Source organism: Zonotrichia leucophrys, chromosome 13 (genome assembly GCF_028769735.1).
Source record: "Zonotrichia leucophrys gambelii isolate GWCS_2022_RI chromosome 13, RI_Zleu_2.0, whole genome shotgun sequence".
NCBI classification, from domain to species: Eukaryota; Metazoa; Chordata; class Aves; order Passeriformes; family Passerellidae; genus Zonotrichia; species Zonotrichia leucophrys.
The window spans coordinates 4,185,722-4,206,530 of record NC_088183.1 but is presented as its reverse complement, the minus strand read 5'-3'; the positions used below and the strand labels follow the sequence as shown (position 1 = coordinate 4,206,530).

At 43.2% G+C, this 20,809-nt stretch overlaps 1 long non-coding RNA gene across 5 annotated transcripts; it reads left to right on the top strand.

Annotated features, from left to right (window-relative positions):
- The first annotated feature begins 4,438 nt into the window (after nt 1–4,438).
- Nucleotides 4,439–20,456, top strand: LOC135453809 (uncharacterized). 5 transcript variants are annotated; one of them, XR_010441949.1, is made up of 8 exons: nt 4,439–4,597; nt 5,344–5,457; nt 6,639–6,741; nt 7,691–7,728; nt 9,433–9,535; nt 15,537–15,585; nt 17,601–17,733; nt 19,648–20,456. It is a non-coding gene; the product is annotated as an uncharacterized LOC135453809 (long non-coding RNA). The 5 variants fall into 5 exon arrangements; XR_010441948.1 differs by having other exon boundaries at nt 17,598–17,733; XR_010441951.1 differs by lacking the exon at nt 7,691–7,728 and having other exon boundaries at nt 17,598–17,733.
- Nucleotides 20,457–20,809: the final 353 nt, after the last annotated feature.

Below are 20,809 nucleotides of genomic sequence, written 5' to 3'. Positions count from 1 at the left end.
AATATCCTTCCTATATTTCCCAAGAAATCCCTTTTTGGCCACTCTCAGTGAGAAGATGCTGGCTGGATCTCAGCTAGCACATTTATACCCATATTGTGCTGAGAAAGAAAATTGCTCTTGTTCTTCAAGGAGCAGAAAGGAAGCAGATGCCACCCATTCCTGGCAAGGTAATTCCCACATTCTGGAGAGCATCATCTTTTCCAGGCAGCACCAACAAAATAGTGACAGAGATCTCTGTGAGCTCCAGACTGCTCCGTGTGCTCCCTGTCCTTTGCTAATTCTTTACCTGCTCTAGTTTTAAAAGCCTCAGAAGAATGAAATTCCACTCTGAGATATCCAGATACAATTCAAGAACAAACCCTTCAAAGTGGTAGGAGGAAGGTAAGAGATACAGGGGGAACCTGATCCCCAGGCTGCCTGCACAGGAGGAAGGAGTTTGATTGCAGTTTTATTGTTCCTCACGTCAAAACTGATGGACTGCCAGGAACAAGGGGCTGTCCCTGGGGAAAAGTGGCCCAAGGCTGGGCTAACAGTGGCTCCTCTGGGTCCAAGAGCAAGTGGCAGGGTGTCCTGTGTTGGTTATATGATGCTTGCATCCCCAATTGTCTGCTCTGTTTATGCTGGATAAACAGAACAGTTTTCTCCCGAAATTTCTCCCAAAATTTCTCCCAAAATTGCCCTAAACTAGGACACAGGGAGGGCCTGGGGCTGGTGGCAGCTGTGATGCTGCTGTGCATTACTGAGGCTGCCACCAGCAAAGTGCCCCCTTCCTATCTGCTCCCAGCCTTGGCTACCAGTCCTTCATTAACACACCTAATAAATGCACTTGTTAATTAGAAGAAGTAAATATGATGAGCTTTTGATATAGTTCAAAGGAGCAATAGCCAGTTTCTTGATTCCCAGGTTGGCAGCTGTCCTTCCTGTGTGCCCCAGAATCAAAGTGCAGCTCTTGCTCCAGCAACTGTCAGGCTTTTTACATCTTTTGATCAAGAGCTTGGCTGCAGGAAGAGGAAAAACCAACACCCAACTGTTTGGATCTTTTCCCCTACAATTATTATCACATCCATTACTCAGCAGAAGCCTGGGATGCCCTTTCATTCTTCCACAAATACTTTCTTTTGGGATTCATTTAAAGTTTCCTTGTGCATGAAGTGGTCACTTGTCAGCCATCCACCTGAAAGGGTGAGGCACAGAAAGCACAGTCAGCTAAAAAGGAGCCCTGGCTTCAAGCATTTATAATGAATATTGACAAAAAGAGGGGGTGGGGAGGAGTGGGAATCAAAAGCTTGAAAATTGCTGATTAGGCAAAAGCTGACTGCCTCCTGCCTATGGAGAAAATGGCATCATTAGAGGGATGCAACAGGGCTGGCATTATGCAACGCCTGGTCAGGAGCAGGGAACAGCTCAGCAGCAACTCCCACTCGGACCAGAAACGCAGGAGATTGCCCTTCTGTCTGACTTGTGAAATTTCAATCCTGGAAAATCCCAAGCTGGATCTCTCCTGTGGTCTGGGCAGCCAGAGGTGCCCCACAGACCAACCCCAGGAGCCCTCAGCAGGCAGGAGTGGGGGGTTCTGCCTCCCTGTCCCGGATGACAGCAAACCCTGTGTTAGGGAAGCCATGGAGTCTGGTTTTTCTCCTCCTTCTCATCCTTCTCTTCCTAATCTCAGGGTACAAGTGAGCCACAGACCAAGTGACTTGAGCATGGACTGGGATGGAACAGCATCAAGAGCTGCTGGAGCCCTGCAAAGAGCCAGGGGCTGGGGACAGCGTGAGCTGGGATCCTGCTCAGAGCCTTCCCTCTGCACATATTTAATGGTGAGTAGGGCTGCCAGTCATGAACAGCCTTTACTGGCTATCAGGTGCCTCCCAGGTGATGAATGGTGCTCTCAGGCTGCCTTTGGTGTGCACAGCCTGAAGGAAAACCAACAGGGCTGGGGTCTCCTGGTGCTGCTGTGCCAGGAGAGATGGAGCTCATTAGTTAGTTTTTTGTTTTTTTTTTTTTAAAAACCTCCAAGCATTTACTGCAAGTCAGAACTGGAAGGGGAAGCTGCAGAACTGCTTCCCATCTCCTCTCCTCCGCACTGAGCAGACCCAGGCCCCTGGGATATGGATTTCAAGAGCAATAAATTCACTCTAAAAATTTAAAGAGGATGACGCAGAAAACTTCAAACAAACAAACAAACCAGCTCCACACAATAAAAGCCATTTCTCTCCTGACGTCTCTCTCTAGTTACAGTGTGACACATCAAGGTCAGACACCCTGTCCCACAGGAGCTTGGCTTTGTGCAGGGTGAGAATCATCCCCTCATGGTATGTGCTGGCTGACTCTTCCTAACAACAAACTAGTTATATAAAACCCAAGATTCTCATCGTGGGACACCATTTCCAGCAAGTGTTCCCTCTCACAGGGCAGGAAGCCCTGAGCTGAGGTGCCTTCAGGAGGTAGGAAGAGTCACAGGGAGGTTGAACCTGGGGTTGCTGCTCCCAGGCCCTGCTCCCGTGTCCGACCCCATCCCTCATGCCAAGGAGAGCTCCCATCTGCAGCTCAATAAATCACCCATTCATGCCAGGAGCTTTCTCTATGGCAGAAGCTGAACTCAACTGCAAGAATAATAATCCATATGTTTGTAATTGTGATTAGCTCCCCTGGATGATAAAACCCAGAAAGCTCTGCTGGAGCATCACAAATGTGGCAGCGCTCAGGGCCCCCGATGCTCTCGGTCAGGAAAGGGGATGGAGCAGGGAGCCCCTCCCTGCCTGGAGCATTTCCACCCCACCAGTCTCCTCCAGGGCTTGTTTGGTTTCCCTTGTTTTAAAAAAATCTCTTCTTTTTTTCCTTAACGCAGTGAGTTTTCTCGTGCGTAGTCTCCTAAATGAATGCACAGGCTGTTTCTGGCGTGCTTTAAACCTTCATGCATTTTTAATGATTTACAAGGAAAAGAATTTTTTCTCTCTTTCTCTCTTTCCTTCTATTCCCCCCCTTTTCCTCCTCCTTGATTCCCTTTTTCTTTCCTTATGAAAAAAAAAAAGTAATGACTTAATACATATCAAGTGGAATTGCTGGTTTGTGGTGACGGTTTTATAATTCCAGGTTCAAGTTTTTTCTATTTAATTATGCACTATAATTCTCATGAACTATAATGCAATAACAAAAGCATGCACCAGGGTTGGCACAAGTCTGTTCTTTATTAGCATGAGTATGGGTACAGTGCTTTATGTGTGAAATAAAATATTTGGACCTGATGCTGAGTCTGTTTCTTTAGAATTACACTGAGCGCTTCTTCCTTTCAAACACTGAAGCTGAGGCTCTCTGTTCCCTGTCTGGCCTGTTTCTTCCCTGATAAATTCAGTTGTACTTCATTTCATGAAGCCTTATTTGTCTGTAACTGCCTTTGTAATGCCTTAATTGAATGGAGTGTTCATACATTAACCTGAAGTCCTCTATAGTATCTTAGTTTATGAAGGTTAAAAGTGATTAACTGATGAAAGGCTGCTTGCTGTAAATATTGACATTTCCCCAGCCTGCCAGGGTTTTGATTAGCTCCTGAAGTTGCCTTAACATTTTTGTTTATCAGGTTATCAGCATTTCCAAAAGCTTATAAACATCAGGACTTTTCTCAGGCCAATTAATGTTTCAGGCCCTGAAGGCAGTGCAAAACAATAAATGGTGAGTACATTCATCACCTTTGAGTGGGACTGTGTGTGTAATATTAAGCTTGACTGTAAATATTTGCACAAACTGGACTAATTGTGCAAAAATTATTCTCGCAGGCACTGTATTTCCTTTTCATTCACTTTTGACGATACTGTTTGTAAATCATTCTGGTTTTTGGACAGAATACTCTCTGGAGCAAGCAGGACTGCTTTTTACAGCTGCAAATGGTTTATTTGCAGGATTCTGCCTTGCCCAAAAGCAGCTTGGATTTGACAGCAAGTGCTAGTGAACTTTGTAACGTTTGTAGCTGGTGTTTTAGAGAATTCCTCTGAAATCTGCCTTTGGTCCTGGCTCTGACTTCCTCAGCATTTCCATAAGTGTTGCTGGCAATGAATATTTAACCCTTCTGCTTACCAGAATCTCGTAGAGATTAAAAGCTCCCTGGCCTGTAAGAAGTCAGATTTTGTGAGATGGTTACCTTTGAAATGCCTTGGGAGTAGAAAAATGATATCAAAATGATATCAGGTAACTTAAGTAACCTGTCATGCAGCTTGTAAAGTCAATTTTATATATATATATATATGTGTGTGTGTGTGTATAGATATATAGAATAAACAAATGAAATGCATCTTTAGCACTCCTTACTGCAAATTTCTCACAGGTGTCCCAGATTCACAAACATGAGGGGAAATCCTCCCAAACACTCAGGAGCAATATCAGGGGCAATTAACAGGTGTGGCTGGGTGATCCCAGGGCTGGGAACTGCTGGGATGGGCAGAACTGTTGGGAATCTCAGTTAAAAACTCTCCCTGCTCCTTCCCAAGCAGCCCCCAACAGCTCCCACCTTCTTTATTTTAAATCAAATACTGTTCTTGGGGGTCCAGGATTCATCCTTTGTGTATCTGTTCCCATCCACAGATGTGGGGAAGGAGCTGCCTTGGTTTGTATCAATTTTTTTTTTTCCCAATATGTTTTCATGGTTGTGTTTTCCTTTAAAACTGTGTTTTGACCTGCCCAAAACTATTTTCTTTAATGTTTGGGGGCTCTGAAATTCTTCCTAATGAAGGTGAGCTTTCATCTCTGGCCATGAACATGAATAATACTTCTGAAGTACTTGCAAGAGAAACAATTTATAATCTAAAAATATTTAAGGCAATTATGTTATTCTGGGTTAGGGGAAGTACAATGTTTGTGCTTCTATTTTTTCCTACCCAAACAATTTAATATGCATTTTTTTTATTTCTGTCATCCTGGTCTGAACTTCTCAAGGGCTTATGTTGCATTTAAGGCATGAATGATGAAAATATTAGTTATGGACTCATAAACTTCACCCTCAAGAGCTGTGCCATGTTGCAGACTCACTTGTAAGTGGACAGAGAATTTCACAGCAATTCCCAGAGCTGTGACACCATCAAGGAGCAGTTGCAAAGAAAGCTGTGTGCTGAAACTTGTGGTGAGGCAAAAAATTAAAGAATAATTTCTTTTGGTATTAGGTAACAAATCTAAGAATGATTTGGTTTACCAATATTTCATTGATTCAGAACAATTTTCAGTAAAGAGAGAGATGTGATGGTTTTGACTGATTCTGCTGTCCTCCTCCATCCCTGACTGCATTTACTGTCCCACGAGGCTTTAGTTTAACCAAACCTTTTTTGTTCCCTCCATGTCACTCCCATTCAACCACAGGAAATAAACATCTGGACATAGACACCCTTCTGTTCCATCAGCCAGGAGTGCAGGCAAGCACCAGGCCAAGTTCTCCAACCAACACATTGTCCCACGTCTCTGGAGAGGAGGAGGGTAAATAAATCACCTTCTTTTATGCATAAATGCCATTTATACTGACACTGTGCTGTGTTTTAGTAAAAACACTCTAAGGTGTGCTGCTTTAATCTTAAGAGGACAATGTCTTTACCTTTTTTTTTGCTACTTGATGTGTTCCTAAGGGTGTGCTGCACATTCAGCTGCTGGTTTAATGCTGACTGAAACTTTTTCATGTTTCAGCTGTCTTTGATACCTGGTTTTCCTACTTTTGTGCTCAGGCTTTAAAGTGAACCCAGCGGCTGAGTGCTGCAAAGGTGGGGTGGCTCCCTAAATTCTCTCCTTGAGCCTCATTTGTGTGTAAAAGATGTGTTGCTGCCTGCTCTGAGGGGTGGGCACTGTAACTGGGTGGGAAAGCTGAAGGCACTGCCAACATCTGCCTGGCATTAGGGCAGGCAGGTTTCAAAGGCACTGAAACTGCCAAGTTCCCCTGGAAGTGAATGGGTGTGTGCCATCCCTTTGAACTCCTCGCAAAATCCAGCCTCTGCTGGCTGGGAAAAGGAAGTTTAACCTTTTTGTGTCAGCTCCACCTCCCTCACCTCTTTATGATGCACTGAAAAGTGATCCTGCGCCTCCCTGAAAGAGAGATCTCCCTGAACACCCATCCTGCCAGGATGAGCCGCTTCCATGAGTCACTGCTGGAGAGGCTTCCCCTCCTTTTGACTGAAAGGTGTTTAATGAATTTCATCTGAAATATATCCTGAATTAGTAACAGCCAGGCAGATGTAGCTATTCTGGTGCTGGGTGTCAAAAAAAAAAAGAAGTTTAAAAAACCCCAAAAAAGGTGCTTTACACAACTGAGCTCTGAAAGGATGAAGCCAGGGGGCTTTCCTGGGAGCAGAGCTTCTCCTCTGCCTCTCTGGGTCCCATCCCAGCAGCAACACCCCCTTCTATCCCTGTTACCCGGTGCTGGATTGCAGCACTGTGACACCCATGGCAGGGCACAGCCAGCCCTGCTGCAATGGATTATTGATGCTGAGGAAATGGGAGTGTTACAAGGGCTTTGTTCAGAGCTGCTGAGCCAAATAACAGTACAGAAGTAGCTAAAAGCAGGGAGTGCCCATAAATTCACAAATGTGCTTGTTTAGCCATTGATTTAGATGTCTGGCCATTTATTCTGGTTGCCCAAACCTCCAGCTGTATTTTTCTTGTATTTGCAGTGGTGGCTGTAAGTGTTACAGGGAGTCATGTGGGGAAGGCAGGAGCTCAAAGGCAGCTGCAGAGGAGCATTGCCTGGAAAGCTGCTCTCAGAGCCTAGAGCAGGTAGGGTGGAAAAAAAGCAGATTTGTGTGTCCCCATGAACCTGTCTCCAGCCACCAGGGAAAACAGTGAGCAAATCCTTCTAAAGAAATCTTTAAGGTTTTTGGGGCTCCTGTAAATTGATGTAAGTTGGCATGTGATGTAAATGATGTAAATTGATGTAAGCTGGCATCCAAGTTGGAAAGGGTCCCCAAAGTCACACATACCTGCATCAGGTAGGGGTTTCAGCAAACCACAGCCCCTCTGTCCCCCCAAAAAACTGATTCAAGGAAGTTTGGAGCATGGTTTGGTGGATGGGCCAGAGGTCGGGTCTTTGGAGCCTGAGTCACGTTCCCATAGACTCCATGTGAGCCTCTCCACTGATTTAAGGGCTTTGTATTGGTCCCTTATCTGTGATTAAAACTTTTTTTGAAATGAAACTTGGCAGGAAAGCCAGGTGTGAGTGTTATTCTCCTGGCATGGAGCCAGCACAGCCCCTGGTCTCCAAAGGTTGGTGGCCTTGGGTTTTGCACTCCTTTGCCTATTGTTAGAGCAACATCCTTCTGTTTCAGACTGGTTTTTTTCCTCTTTTTTTTATTTGCAGAAGTGACTGGCCTTGCTGCACACATGGAAGTTTTAATAATTATCCCCAAGCAGCTCTGAGAGTTTTTTAACATGGAAACAAGTTCTACATTACTCGTTAAATTGGTCAAATTTCAATAAAGTCAGGAAAACATCTTGAAAACAGCATGAATATAATTTACAAAGAAAACAATCCAAGCGTTACTGCCAAAGAGTTTTCCAACAGGAAGGAAGAAAGAATTTCTCTTTCCCCCCACACAGAATGACTGTACTGTACGTTAAATTAGTGGTTTTGGGAGTGAAGGAAACCACCACAGGATCCACAATGTTAATAAGAGAGAAGCTGGTACCCGATGTGAGGATAGGTCTTGATTCTTTGTTACCTTCCTAGGTAGGCTGTATGAATCCTGGCTGCCAAAACTCATTCCTGTAAGTACCTCTGCATCAGCTTTTCATCCTAGAGGAGATCTTGCTTGCTGTGTTTTTAAGTGCAGCAGTCAAACTCCATGCAGGGGCTGAAGTTTGGGTTCTCAGCAAGCATGAGATGCCCTCTTTCCCCTAATACCACATTGTCCTTTAATTAATCTGCTGAATCAGAGCCTGCATGAACCAAATCCTAATCCATGGGCTGAGCTGTCCCACTGTAAACCTCTCTGAGTCCTCAGATCAATGAATCTCAGTGCCCAAACCACGCTGCTCTGACCCTGGCTAAAGAGTCTCAGATGAAACCTTTGTGATTTTCCTACTCAGAGTAAAAAGATGGGCAGCATAGCAGAGCACCGGCAGCAAATATAATGCTTATTTCTTAACAAAGTAAATTCAGAGGCCTACATGCTGTTACACATCCAAGCCATGGAAAGGGGTTTTTACAAGTAGGCACTGACTGGAGGCATTATTGTTGTAATTGCTTGTACTATCAACTGCACTACCTGAAAGGGAAATATAAACCAGACCCAAACTGGCCTGATGATAGAAGGAGATGTAAAACTACAACTGTGTCTGGTGACCACATTTCGCAATTTTGAGATGCTTTTGCACTGACATGAAATGTAATCTTTCCAAGTTTTTTTGCAATATGAAACTCAGACCTCAAGATTGGGGTCTGGACTGATTGCACATTTTCCCCTTTTGTTAAGGGTACAAGTTAGTCCACACTGAACTTCACCAACTTTTCTGCTGAAATCTCACGTGAAATCAAAGTAATTTTTGCAAAACATTTTCTTTTTGGTAAAAGGATGATTTTTTTCACCAAACCTTTTAATAAGAGCAGCTCCAATACATTTTCTCTGTCAATTTTTACATAACCTTCTACTGAGGTTCCTTTGCAACTGATAAAGAATGGGAGAGTTCAAAATCCACAAATAGATTTTTGGGAGAGCTGTGTTTTGCAGTGAGGCTGCTGCACTGTTTAGTGTATGGCACTTTCAGAAATGTTGTGAGGTTTAATTAACTAAAGCACTTTATCATCATTAGAGAAATGCAGTTCTACGAGGTTATTACAAGAATTTCTAAGGGCAACATCTGTATAGGAAAGAATTAAAATTTCAAACTGGTGACAAACTCTTGTTTTGCTACCAATAGCATTGTGGGGAGAAACATGGAATGGGCACAGCTACTTAATTAAATTATTGTGCACTTTTTTCCTCTTCACTGTTATTTTAACAGCTGTGCTCCATCTCTGAGGCATATTTTTCTTTATCTTTGGCCACTTTGTCAGAGTTGGCAGAAGGAATCTTAGGTGGGGTTGTTCTCTTAGCGAATTAAACAATGACCAAAACTTTGCTCATTTCTTCCATCATTATTTCAGATTTCCATGGCTTCATTTTGACTGAGCAATATATGGCTCTGCTCTGGAATATGGGAGCAACTCAAGGACTGTAGGGCCTTCAAGGGCCTGCCTTTTTCAGAAGAGTGCTCAGGGAGTGCTCTGTAGCATCCACCTACTCACAAAGACAAATGCTTTTACAGCATTTTAAAGTGCATAAAAGTGCTCAGGTCTATAGTTTGTGTTCAGGCAAAGTAATGCACAGATGAGATGGATTTTATCTGAGCAAGGTAACAATTAGGGGTAGTAAATACTATAAGCTGTTTGTGATCCAAACAATTCCAGTATTTTCTATTTCTTCATTTTAGTGCCTGGTGACCATCGGAGGATTTAATTTGCCAACAGATGCCACAAATACCAAAGCAACCTCCATCTGCTGCTGTACAGAATCTGATCACAGGAAAAACCCAGGTACTTGCCTTTGCTAATCTCTAAAGTCTCCTTCCGGCAAGTTTGGAAAACTTGTGTAAGAAATCTCTTTTTGAAGCTCACACTTGCATTCAGAGTTTATTGTTTGCTTGTGTTGGTCTCGGTGCAGAGTGCTGGCAAAGGGGGCAAGGAGCAAGACAGGTAAAAACAGCACAGAGAAATGTCAAGAGAGGAATCTGAGTAGAGTTTAAGGAAGCAAAATGCTCAGGAACTGGGAGCAGTGGGATAAGAGGGTCCCAGAAAGTGGGACCATGGGTACTCTCTGTTTTTTTTACAGAAAGTTGCAAGTCTATTGTAGCCCCTGGGATCTCATGGTGATGGAAGGTTACTGGTTGCTGTTACAGATTTCAGGAATGTCTCAGGAAAACCTTCCCCTCTGGTGTTCAACAGAGCAAAAAAAAGGCCAAGTTTAGATGTTTAGAGAGATGCAGGTTGCAGTGCCCTGGTGTCAGCCCTGTTTCCCCTGGGTCAGTGTGGTTTAGCCTGTTCACTGCACTCCTGACATTTGTTTGTGGCTGCTGAGGTCTTGGGCAGAGGGAGCTCTATCACAGGGTGTCAGCCACAGCCTGGCTTTCCCTTCCTTTCTCTTTCCCTTGCAAAATTTCAAAAACAAATAGCCAAAACCTCCCTGTGCCAGACAGGCTAAACCACCTGCAAGCTGCTCCAGAAAATCTAAAAAATGCCCATGAATGTGCTGGGCAAGGTTTTGTGGGCCAGCTGGTATTGGTGTGTCCCTGGAGATTCCTTAAGGGACTGCAGCAGGACACAGAGCCTTCCCTTCCTCTGAACTCTCCCTCAGCTGCTGACAGCCACATCCCTGTGAGTTAATTCCAGCTGTACACCCAGAGCTGAGTGTTGGCATGGCTGTGAGGATGGCAGCTGCCCAGGTGCTGTGACACCTGCCCATCTCCAGTGGAAAATACAGTAGTCAGTGCCCAGGTGTGACCAAACCTTCCTGCAGGAACCTCCTCACCCAGTGCCACTCACTGGTGTCCCTTACTGCTGCTGTGCTGAAGTGTTATGATGATCTTCTGGCAATCTCTGATAGAAGAAATAGGACTCCAATTTAGAGCACAAAGAGAATGCTCAAGGAATCTATCATTATTAATCCTGCTGTCAGTTTTAATTTTGGGGACATTACCTCACTCAACACTCGTTGGAGAGAGCTGCCAAAAATGGTGATGTCATCATCACCAGGCACATCTGACCCTGGCTGCTGATTGCCAGTGTTGAGTGCAAGTTAATAAATCCCCTGGTACCTGGATGCACTCTGGAGTTTTATTACAATGCAGGCATTCCATGATACCCCAGTAATTAAACAGTCTGGGCAGGAAAGGAACCAAGCCACCATTTTCTCCTGTTCAGAGGAATTGTAAAATATAAATGTCTTTCAGGTCAGCTTCGTACAACTGTCATGTAAACCTGTGTCTGGATTGTGAGGAAAACTTGGATGCAGGCAGAGATTCAAGATGAAATATAAGTGAGAAATCAGATCTGCTTCCCCAGATTGACATTTGCAGAACAAAGTGGCTCCTGACAGTCAGGGCACTCCACCTCCAAGAGCCAGGAGCATTTCCATTTCTAGGGAAAACTTCAATTCTGACATCTACATATGGGTTTGGGAGTGAGGATCCCACCACTCTGTCTCCCTGCCATGGCTGTGTCGTCCCATGGGAATTTTGGGTGCTGCTCCCTAGAACAGCAGAACATCCCAGTCTGAACTTTGTCTCAAGTCCTGAATAGGAGCAACATAGATTTCTTGTGAGTAAGGGATCTTAGCCCATCTCCAGACGTAGCCACAAGATGAGACAGACACAGCATTCATAGGGTTGCCACATTCCCATGGCAGTAGCAGCATAACTTCTCCCAAATTTATTGAGCCCATTGAATAAAGGAGCAATTGAAGAAGTCATGTTGATGAAGCAAAGCCTTTGAAAATGGGAGCAGAGCTGGGGACTTTCACACCAGAGAAAGCTTTCAAGTCACACTTGTTTGGAGCTGACATCTGTTTACCTTCAGAGGTCTATAAATAATATTACCTTTCCTCTTTGCTGACTGCTGGAGATGATGCTTTGCTTCTGTTTATAGACCCCCTCCTCCTCTATCTTGATTTTGGTGTTATCTGGCTGAGCAATTTGACATCATCATCATCACACAGGTTTCTCTATCTCTATAGCAACGTGTGATGATGCCACAAACAGAGGATTATGCAATCTGTGTAGGCTCAGATGGAAGGAGAGGCAGGGCTGGGACTTCTGATTTAAGCACAAATGTCTCTAATAACAGTAAGGGGAATACAGAAACTTGTTAGCAAAGGAAATGTTTTTTTGTTATAAACAATCTCTTTTCCAAGATTTCTTCTGGTGGGAATGTTCCTCCTTATACATATACATGTATTATACATGCACAGTCATAAAATGCATATTTGTGTGTAAATGAATATATGCAAATACAAAATCATTCCTAGGATTTGTAGAGGTGTTGCCAGTTCCCTGCTCACAAACTCTGAAGCATCCAGGATCTCCTGAGCTTCACCCATCCCAAGGTAAAAAGGTGCTCTGGGTTTGCCCAGACCTCACATTCCCTCTTCTTTAAAGGCCAGCCCTGTCCTCTGTGACATCTGGGGACATTGGTGTCCTTGGCTGGATTGGATTTCTTCTTTGGATTCTCCTTGTTCAGATCCACCCTGGTCTTTTACCAGGTTTGTCCTGAGGTAAAAGCACAGCAGAAATATAAGGAGAGTTCAAAAATCTCCGCCTTCCCAAGAGCTGTTTAGCAGACCCTAAGAAAATACCTTTGTTGCCCTCTCCATGCCTCAGTTTCCCTAACAATAGGGAAAATGAATCTCATTCTTAGGGAGGCACTGAGGATAATTTTGCTCTTGTTTCTGTGTCTGACATTTTGGTGAAGGCATCCATGGAGACTTTGGAAAACATGCTTGTTTATCTTATTTTTACTGAACATATGAATGCATCCTATCTAGCGCATGTTGTCAGAATCAATAACTGTGTCTTGTTACCAGTTTTTCCATTTATGGCATATTGTCCTGACATAGCTGTAAAACCTCAATGAATATGGTTTTAATAACCCAATGGTATTTAATGTACAATCGCTGTCTTATTAAGTCTAAATTAAATCCTTACTTGAGACACTTAATTTAAAGTGTGACTGATCTTTTCCTGGCCTGGAAGGAGATACTTAAGTGACACTTCTTCCAATTTGGCTACATGGCTGAGAGGGTGGGATTTAAATAATATATTTTGATGATACCACTCATCTGGTTAAAGCTGAATTGCATCATTTTATGAACACTCAGAGACAGGATCAAATTAAACCCAACTTCCCACCAAGTTAACTCAGCTGAGTTTCAGAGCTTAATAGTGCATTCAAAACACACACTTATTGTGACTATCCACTCATCAGCATCTGCTTGGCTTTTCCAAAGGAAAAAATGAACTGCACCATATTTTTCTACTCAGAGCCTCTTGTGGGGTGCCTTTAGAGTTGACAAAGACAAGGCTTACATTCTGCTGTGGGCACACTAATAAAATAAACCTAATAAAATAAACATTACATGCAATAACGATGCTACTAAATCTAAGTTCAATGTGTAGCTAAAGTGTTACCCACAGATCTATTTAGAGTGATGTGCCTGGACTCTTTTTCCATCCTTTTCCAACCCAGAGTCACATAAACATTTGCTAAATTGAAAGCGTCGTCAGAACCAATGGGAGCTCCACGAGCAATTTTGGCACGTGCAGAGCTGGGGAGGGCACTGAGCTCAGGGATAAATGACATGCTGTCACTTCTCTGTGCCAAGGCCACCACAGAAAAATGGCCAAACCTGAGAGGTTGGAAGGAAATTTCTGAACAAAAATGCCTGGTCAGACCCTGGACAGCATCACATATATTGTGTCTGTGCTTTGTGGCTGGGCCACACAATGATCATCAGGTTGGATTCATGCAAATTGTGCAGCTGAAAGTGCACAGGAAAGGAAAACGCCCTTTAATACAGGCAGATGTGGAGTTTCACTTTGATGTTTGGGAACAGATTGCACTGGAGCCAGGAGAAGAAGGGGCAGTGGGGTAAATTCTGGCAGGATTTTCATTTCCCTCTCTTTTTAGCCTCTGGATCTTTGACAGCACTGATGGAAAGTTGGGCAGGGCCAACAGGACTGTAGCTCTCAGCTCAGATTCCAGCTACATCTGAAGCTACTCTCTCTGCATTATTTATTGAAAATGAAGTCTGGAATATTTCAGTATAGAGTGGAAGCTTGTAACAAAGCAAAACAAAAGAAAAAAAAAGGAAAGAACTTTCCTAGAATTTCAGAAATCTTTTTATCTGTGTAAAAAATTCTGCTAAGCAGTCTCTGTATTTACTGGCTGCCATGGCTCTTTGGGCAGTCACTGGAAGGATGCAGTGGAGTTGCTGAAGGAATGTGCCCTCAAGAGGTGATCTGGACAGGTTCCGTTCCATGTCTGTCCCCATATTGAACAAATTTGGGTTTTTTTATTTTTTTCTAGTGAGCTTGGTGGTGTTGCCTGTTTTCAGAATGAACTTGCTCTTTGCACTACTTCAGGATCTTTATCAAAGCCCTGGCTGCTGGATTCATGGGGTTGCACAAGAGCTGCTTCTGTCACTCAGAAAACCAAAGGAAAACCCAGATCCAAGTGGTTTCAGGGGTAGGGACCAAAACCAGAGGTCAAGCATGGGGACAATGCAAGCCTATTCCTCTTTCCAAGAGCCTCAAAGCTCGCTGTGAAGTGTTGTCCTGACTGCTCTAGAGGATGGAAAGTGCTTGGAATTGGCAATAGTGCTGATGTGTGCAATAAGGGGCAGGACAAGGGCAGTTCATGGCAAGGGTCTCTCTAAGGTGAGAGGTTCCAAACAGGTGCTGGAGTTCTCTTTGCAGAGTGCTCAGAGCTGTCTCTGAATTAAAAGTTTGGGATTTTGCAATGCCAGTTACTGTGTGCAGCCTCGCAAGGGGCTGAGGATAAAGCAAGTGTTGTTGCAATACAATCTTCAGAAAATCAGAGCCTGTCCTGAAAGCAAGGAGAATGTGCTCAGCTCAACGTCACCACCAGCAGAGCCTAACTGAGGGCAGTATAACACTTCAAGTGAAAATATTTGTGTTCCTATTATGTCTTCCATCCAAGAACTTAATGGCTATTTGGTTCAGCTCAGTCCTGATGATTGATTTCTCCTGGATGCTGGGGTGAGAATTGTTTTAACAGTTTACAGATGGACAAATCAAACAGGGAGGTGTCCGATGCATTGCCCAGCACTGTGAGCTAAGCCAGTGGCAGAACAGTTGTATCCCTGTTTGATCCCAGCCAGGTTTATTCCTTCTTTTTTTGTTGTTCTGTAGCAATTTGACTTCTTCCCTAGCATGTGTACAGTTTAATAACTGCATCACAGCCAGGAAATGATGAGGCTGAAGACACTGATGAAGACCTTTCATAGTGATATTTATTCTTCTTGTTCTAAATCTGGAATAATCCTTATTGCAATAATTTCAGTTCTGTGAGATTTATTAGCTCTGCACGGTTGTTGCTGCTGCTGTGCCTGTGTATTTAACAGTCTTCCAAATAATTTACTCAAGCTCACAAGTTTTAGGAGCTTTTCCAGAATGAAAGAGAAGGGAAAGTAATATGTTCACTTAGAGTGTTTTCTCTGTCCCTCTTTTGTCTATCATTAATTAGGAAGGGTTTCAAGTGATAAAACCAGCTTGTTGTTATAAGTCATCCACATGCTAAATTAAAGTGGGCAAACTGACATGGCAGTTAAACCCTCAAAGCCTGAAATCAATCAATAAAATCTATGGAAAATTACTCTGAGCAAATTAACATCCTTTAATACATGAATGCAATTTTTTTTTCTATGTCTCTGCATAAAAACTAGTCAGAAATTTCTTGTGCATCCCAATTTCATCTCAAGACAGGCACTACAAACTCTCCTCTTTCCACCTGCATCTCTTCACAGGAGTCCATAACTCTGGAGTGGTGATGCTGGGGTGAAGCAGCTGAATGAGGTTTGTGCAGTGTCCTCACTTTCTGGTAGATTTTTCTCAAAACATCTCTTTGACTCTTTCCTTAAATCTGACCACTCCAGCCCCATGGAATGTGCACACAGAGGGGAAAACTGGATGCACAGAGCTTCGAGGAGCAGAGCTGGTGCATCAGAGAGGTTTGCAGAGCAATGGAACTTAATGGTTTCTGGGGGCTGAGGACAAACACCATCCATCTTTCTGTGTACTCTTGCAAGCACTCAGCATTAATATCTGAGGGCCTTTTAGTGCCACTGAAGAATTTATTCTCACAACACCACTGGGAGAAGGGATTTCATGGCTTTAATTTCAGCGTCAGTAAGAATTTGAGAAACTGAGCCATAGAGCTGTTGCTTTCCACTCAGCTCCTGTCTATGGGTATTGGCAAAAGATTACCAGATGAGATAAATGAACTAGAGAGTGTCCCAAGAATTCTATTCCCTTCCTATGCAGCAGTGTTTCGAGAGCTTTGAAGACTTTGAGTGTGTGCAATTGTTTCAGATTTGGGCTAAGTCACCCCAGATAGAACGTGCAACAGGCCAACAAACTGAAGGGTTGGGGTGTTTTTAATTGAATGGTCAAAAGCTGACAGTTTGCTGAAGGAGAAAAGAATCTGAGGTTGTGAAATGCAGGAGTTCATTTCTCTGCCAATAAAGCTCTGGAATGAGATTTCTAGATGTTTCCTATCAATAAATTGTTCTAATAAAATGTCATCTTTACGCAAATTGAAATTTTTTTGCAGGAAAATACTGACTTTGCTGAGTTGCCCCCTCCCCTTGGGAAAATTTAAACAGGGCTTCCTGGCTTCCTGCTGGGATGATTTTTGCCAATTTTATTTTCTGCCTGAAGGGAGAAAAACAAATTGATGCATGTTTTCCAACAGCCAGCAGAGCTGGGAGGAGGAAGGAAAGGCCAATTGCCCTGGCTGTGTGCCTGCCACACAGCGTGGTCACCTCTGCCCATTGGGCTGGGCGGGACAAACCGGGGCAGGGGTCCTGCAGGGATGCTCTCCAAAACCTGCCCAAAATGCTAGAGCCAGTTTGGATGAATGTTAACCTATTTTAAAGTACAATTTTAAAACCCCTTTTCTGTTTGTTTGTTTGTTTGTTTTTGTTTTGGTTTTTTTTTTTTAAGGAAGGAAGGATGCAAATTCGTTTAAATTTTTTTCCTCCCATTGGAATGGATTTGCACCTTCTGGACTAGTTCCCTTCATGCAACAGCTACAAGGAAGCTGAAAGGACAATTGCTTTTGAGAAGTCTACAATACCTTGGCAGCTGGAATTCCATCAGATAAGCAATATTTGATTAATATTGGACACTAGGAGGAGACAAAATGGGATAGTATGGACATATTGGAAAAGCACTCACAAGAGCTACTCATGGATTTGCAATATTCCAGCATGGGTTGCCAATGCTGCATTAAAATAATGCCTCAAAAGCAATTCCTTAGACCCAGTCCATGATGAGCTGATGAGCCACCCCCTCCTCCATCCCACATATCTCCTTCAGTGATATTTCCACCCATTTCCTCTATCACCAGTAGCTCGAGCAAGGTTAGTTCAAACAAATTTAAAGCAGGGATAAGTATTGCCAATTCAAATCATGGGTGTTCCAGTCTGTCCCTGGGACTGTCCCCAGGGCAGGGATCCCTTGCTGAAACAGGTCATTTCCTCTCTCTAGGTGAAAAGAATCAGGTGAGTGGTGACAAAGAAAAGGCAGGATAAGGATCCCAAAGGGCAGAATCAGGAAGCAAGAAAAAGGTTTGCAGAGCAAGGAAGGCATTCAAGATTTTGCATTTCTTGTCTCATTGCGTTTTTCTCCAAATCCTGCCACAACCTTCCAGGAGGAGGGGGAAGGGCAGGGGCTGATTTGCATCTTATGTTACTGCTGACAGTAGGAGGTCTTAATTGGGGCACCAAAGAGCAGGTGTATGCTAACGTTAATCTTCCCTTTCACCTGTCACTCATGCAATGAATGTGATCTCTCCCTCTCATTAGCAGCCCTCTGTCACATGCTGGGGAGCTTTGGAAGGGTCCCTCTGAAACTTGTTGGGATTGATTTTCCTGCCCGTGCTGCGTTATTATTGCCAGACTCCGGACAAGCGCTCCCAGGGAACACATCTGCCCGGTGGAGGTATGGATAAGCACTGCCTAATGGCCTCAAATTATGTGTGCCTTGTGGAGAAATGATCAGGAATTCGTGTATTGGCCTGATGATAAACAGATAGGGACCGGCTCGTTTCGAAAATAACACATTGTGTGCTCAAGTGTTACGGAGATGACCTTAGGAGGAAAGTTAATTTAGCAAAGATACTCAATTTGGTGTTATCTCCAAATGTTGATTCCTGGAATCATTACTCACTCTGTAGTCAGGCAAAACTTCCCTGGATTTCAAGGACTCTAGCTGGAGCCAAGAGGAAATTGGCCTGGGAGAGGATGAAATAGTAACTCCAGAATTTGGACCTCCATCTCTTGCAGTTCACCTATCACAGCCTAATCCTCTGCTTGAGCCATGCAGAGTATTAGGAAACAACTCTGAGCAGCCAAGAGCAGCTGAACCTGCTTTGCTTTGCTCTTTGTGCACCCTGAACTCTGTGTCTTGTGAGGAACCTGCTGTCAGGACAGAGATCTCTGTCTCCCAGCCACACATTTCTCACAAAGAGAGGGGGAAAAAGGCAAATCACCTCACAAGGAATTTATCTGAGCTTTTCACATTCTTCTAGTGCTGCTCTGGAACACGTTCCTCTCTGGTTCACCCAGAGGTGAAATAAATAATTATCTTTGGGGGAAAAAATTCACATGGTTTAAAGTATTATTTTCTGAGAGCAACAGTTTGTTGGCTGTGAGTGGGATCCAGGGGGATGAGCATCAGCTGCAGCCTGGGTTCTGACTCAGAGCAGAGTCCCGTGGGAATCACAGCTGCTCCAGGGCTCCAGTGTTGGTTATTTCCTTCAGGATGATGATGGCTGGCCTCTTCTTTTATCATTCCCCTCCGTTGTTGGGAGGTGGCTTTCTTTATCATCAGATTCCTTCCAAAAGCAGTAATACTGTGATTCAATAGAATGGAAACCAAGAAACAAACGGGACTGACACATTACATTAGTAATGTAATTTGAACTCATAATCTGTATTTTCCTTGCTGAGGTTGGGTCATGGTATGAGACTTTTCTCTTTTCTGAGATTGGAGGAAAAAAACCCCTGTAATATCTAATTGTGCAGCTCTTTTTGGGATAAAATACTCAATATTCAGTCTCCTGTGGAGGGAAACAAGGACTTTAAAGGAAGAACCAATATTCACTTTTAGAAGAACCAATATTCCAATAAATGTGGCAAAAATTGAGACATCTACCCTGCACTTCTAATTTCTCCATTGGACAATGGAAAGCATTTTATCTAAAATATACTGTCCCCTTATTGTCTATCTTTTAGGGAATTTTAAGAATCGAATTCTTCAATTCTTGTGTTTACCTAGTGTCCTAAATCAAGCAATTACCAAAACTATAAGGGACAAGCACAGAATCAGGAATAAGATGATTGATTTTAAGCATATGAATGTTACAGACCTCATAACTTGGCAAAGTGGGACAGGGAAGTGCCAGACTCAATGAGACATCTACAGTAAGGATGTGCTTTGCCATGATGCTGGATGAGAGTCTAAAATCTCTGTTACTCCAGTCCATGAATGTGTTGTCTTGAAATGTACAAGCTGCAATTAAGAGCTATTGGATAATAACTATGCCATGAAAACGTCCTAAACTATTAAAGAGCTGAAGATGATAGTGTGCTTTTAATGTTTCACATAAACCATTTGGGATTTGAAGAACTTTCAGTGCTTGTGACGAAGTTGGAATATACCCTTGCTTGGGTTAAAGGGAAGGAAGAGAAAAAGCCCTGAATTAAATTTTTGAGCTCGACACTCTCCAATTTTTTACATGTTGCTCAATTCTAAACAGGGAAAATAAAATCAGCTTTCTTCATGAGCATATGCTTTTGACTTTTTTTCTTCTTGGAGCCTGTGAATTATTAATAAACTAATTTCTCTTTATAGTTCAATCTTTGGAGACTTAAAGCGCTCACTCAAATGCACCGAACAAGAGGAATGCTTCAGCTCCAATCAGCTCCCATCTTCTTTGGAAATGCTGGCCTTGAGGTATCTTTGAGTCTTTGAAATCAATCTTTTATTCAGCCGGGAATTTCTGATGGCTTGGAGGTCTGGTCTGTTAATTCTGTCTAATGCCCTGTTTAAGTTTGGGGTGTTTCTCTCAGATGATTTTCTCCTTTTACTTCACTGAAGGACCAAGAGCATCCCTCTCTCCCTTCACTACACCCCTGTTCCTTTGTCTCCAAGTGAAATCAAAAATGTTTTTTGGACTTAACAAGTAAGTGGGGGGTGGGATGATGAAGAAAATACCCAGAGTGGCACCTAGGTGAGATCTTGTGGAGTTTTCCAAAGCCAGATTAATACAGCTTGATCTCTAGGATCAGGAGTGCAGATGTCACTGCAGGGATCCCTGTGCTGTCGAAGCTTTTCATCACTCCTGCATCACCTGAGGGTTTCTCATTGGTTTATCAGTAGCACTACCACAGCTGAGGAAGAGGAGAGGGGGAAATCAGGGAACGAAGGAGGCAAAGCCCTGAAGTCCTGTACCCACCAGGATGGGAACAGCGTGCAATAACTGGGCTGTCCAGTTTTGTCTGCTTTCCTCTGGATCATTTGGACCAAGATTTGGATCATAGAATAACTGTGTAACATCTTCCATAGAGGGCTAGCATGAACCAGAAATTACAAGACTGGGAGCCGTTTTATTAAAAAATTGTGATTTCTTCTTCCCTGGAGCCTGGGCTGAGAGCTGAACAAACTCATTTCAGTTGTGATCCTGTGAAACAAAAGCTCTCAATGATAAAGCAACATTGTTTGGTCTTTCCATTCTCATGCTTCTAAAAAAAGCTACTAAATGACTGAAAAAGTCCACATGAAATTTAAAAATAGGCTGAGGGACTGGGTTATAAGTCACTGAGCTCCATGTGGTCAAATAAAAACAACTATAGCAAAAAATTACAGTGCTAATTTAAGCTGTACAACAGAATTTCATTACCAGAAATATTTAACTAAAGAAAACCACATTAAGGCAGTGGTCTTCATTAACAAAAATGTCCTGTGCTGAGGTGACTTCCTAGTTAAAATTTTTTGGGGAAAAAAAATGTGACTC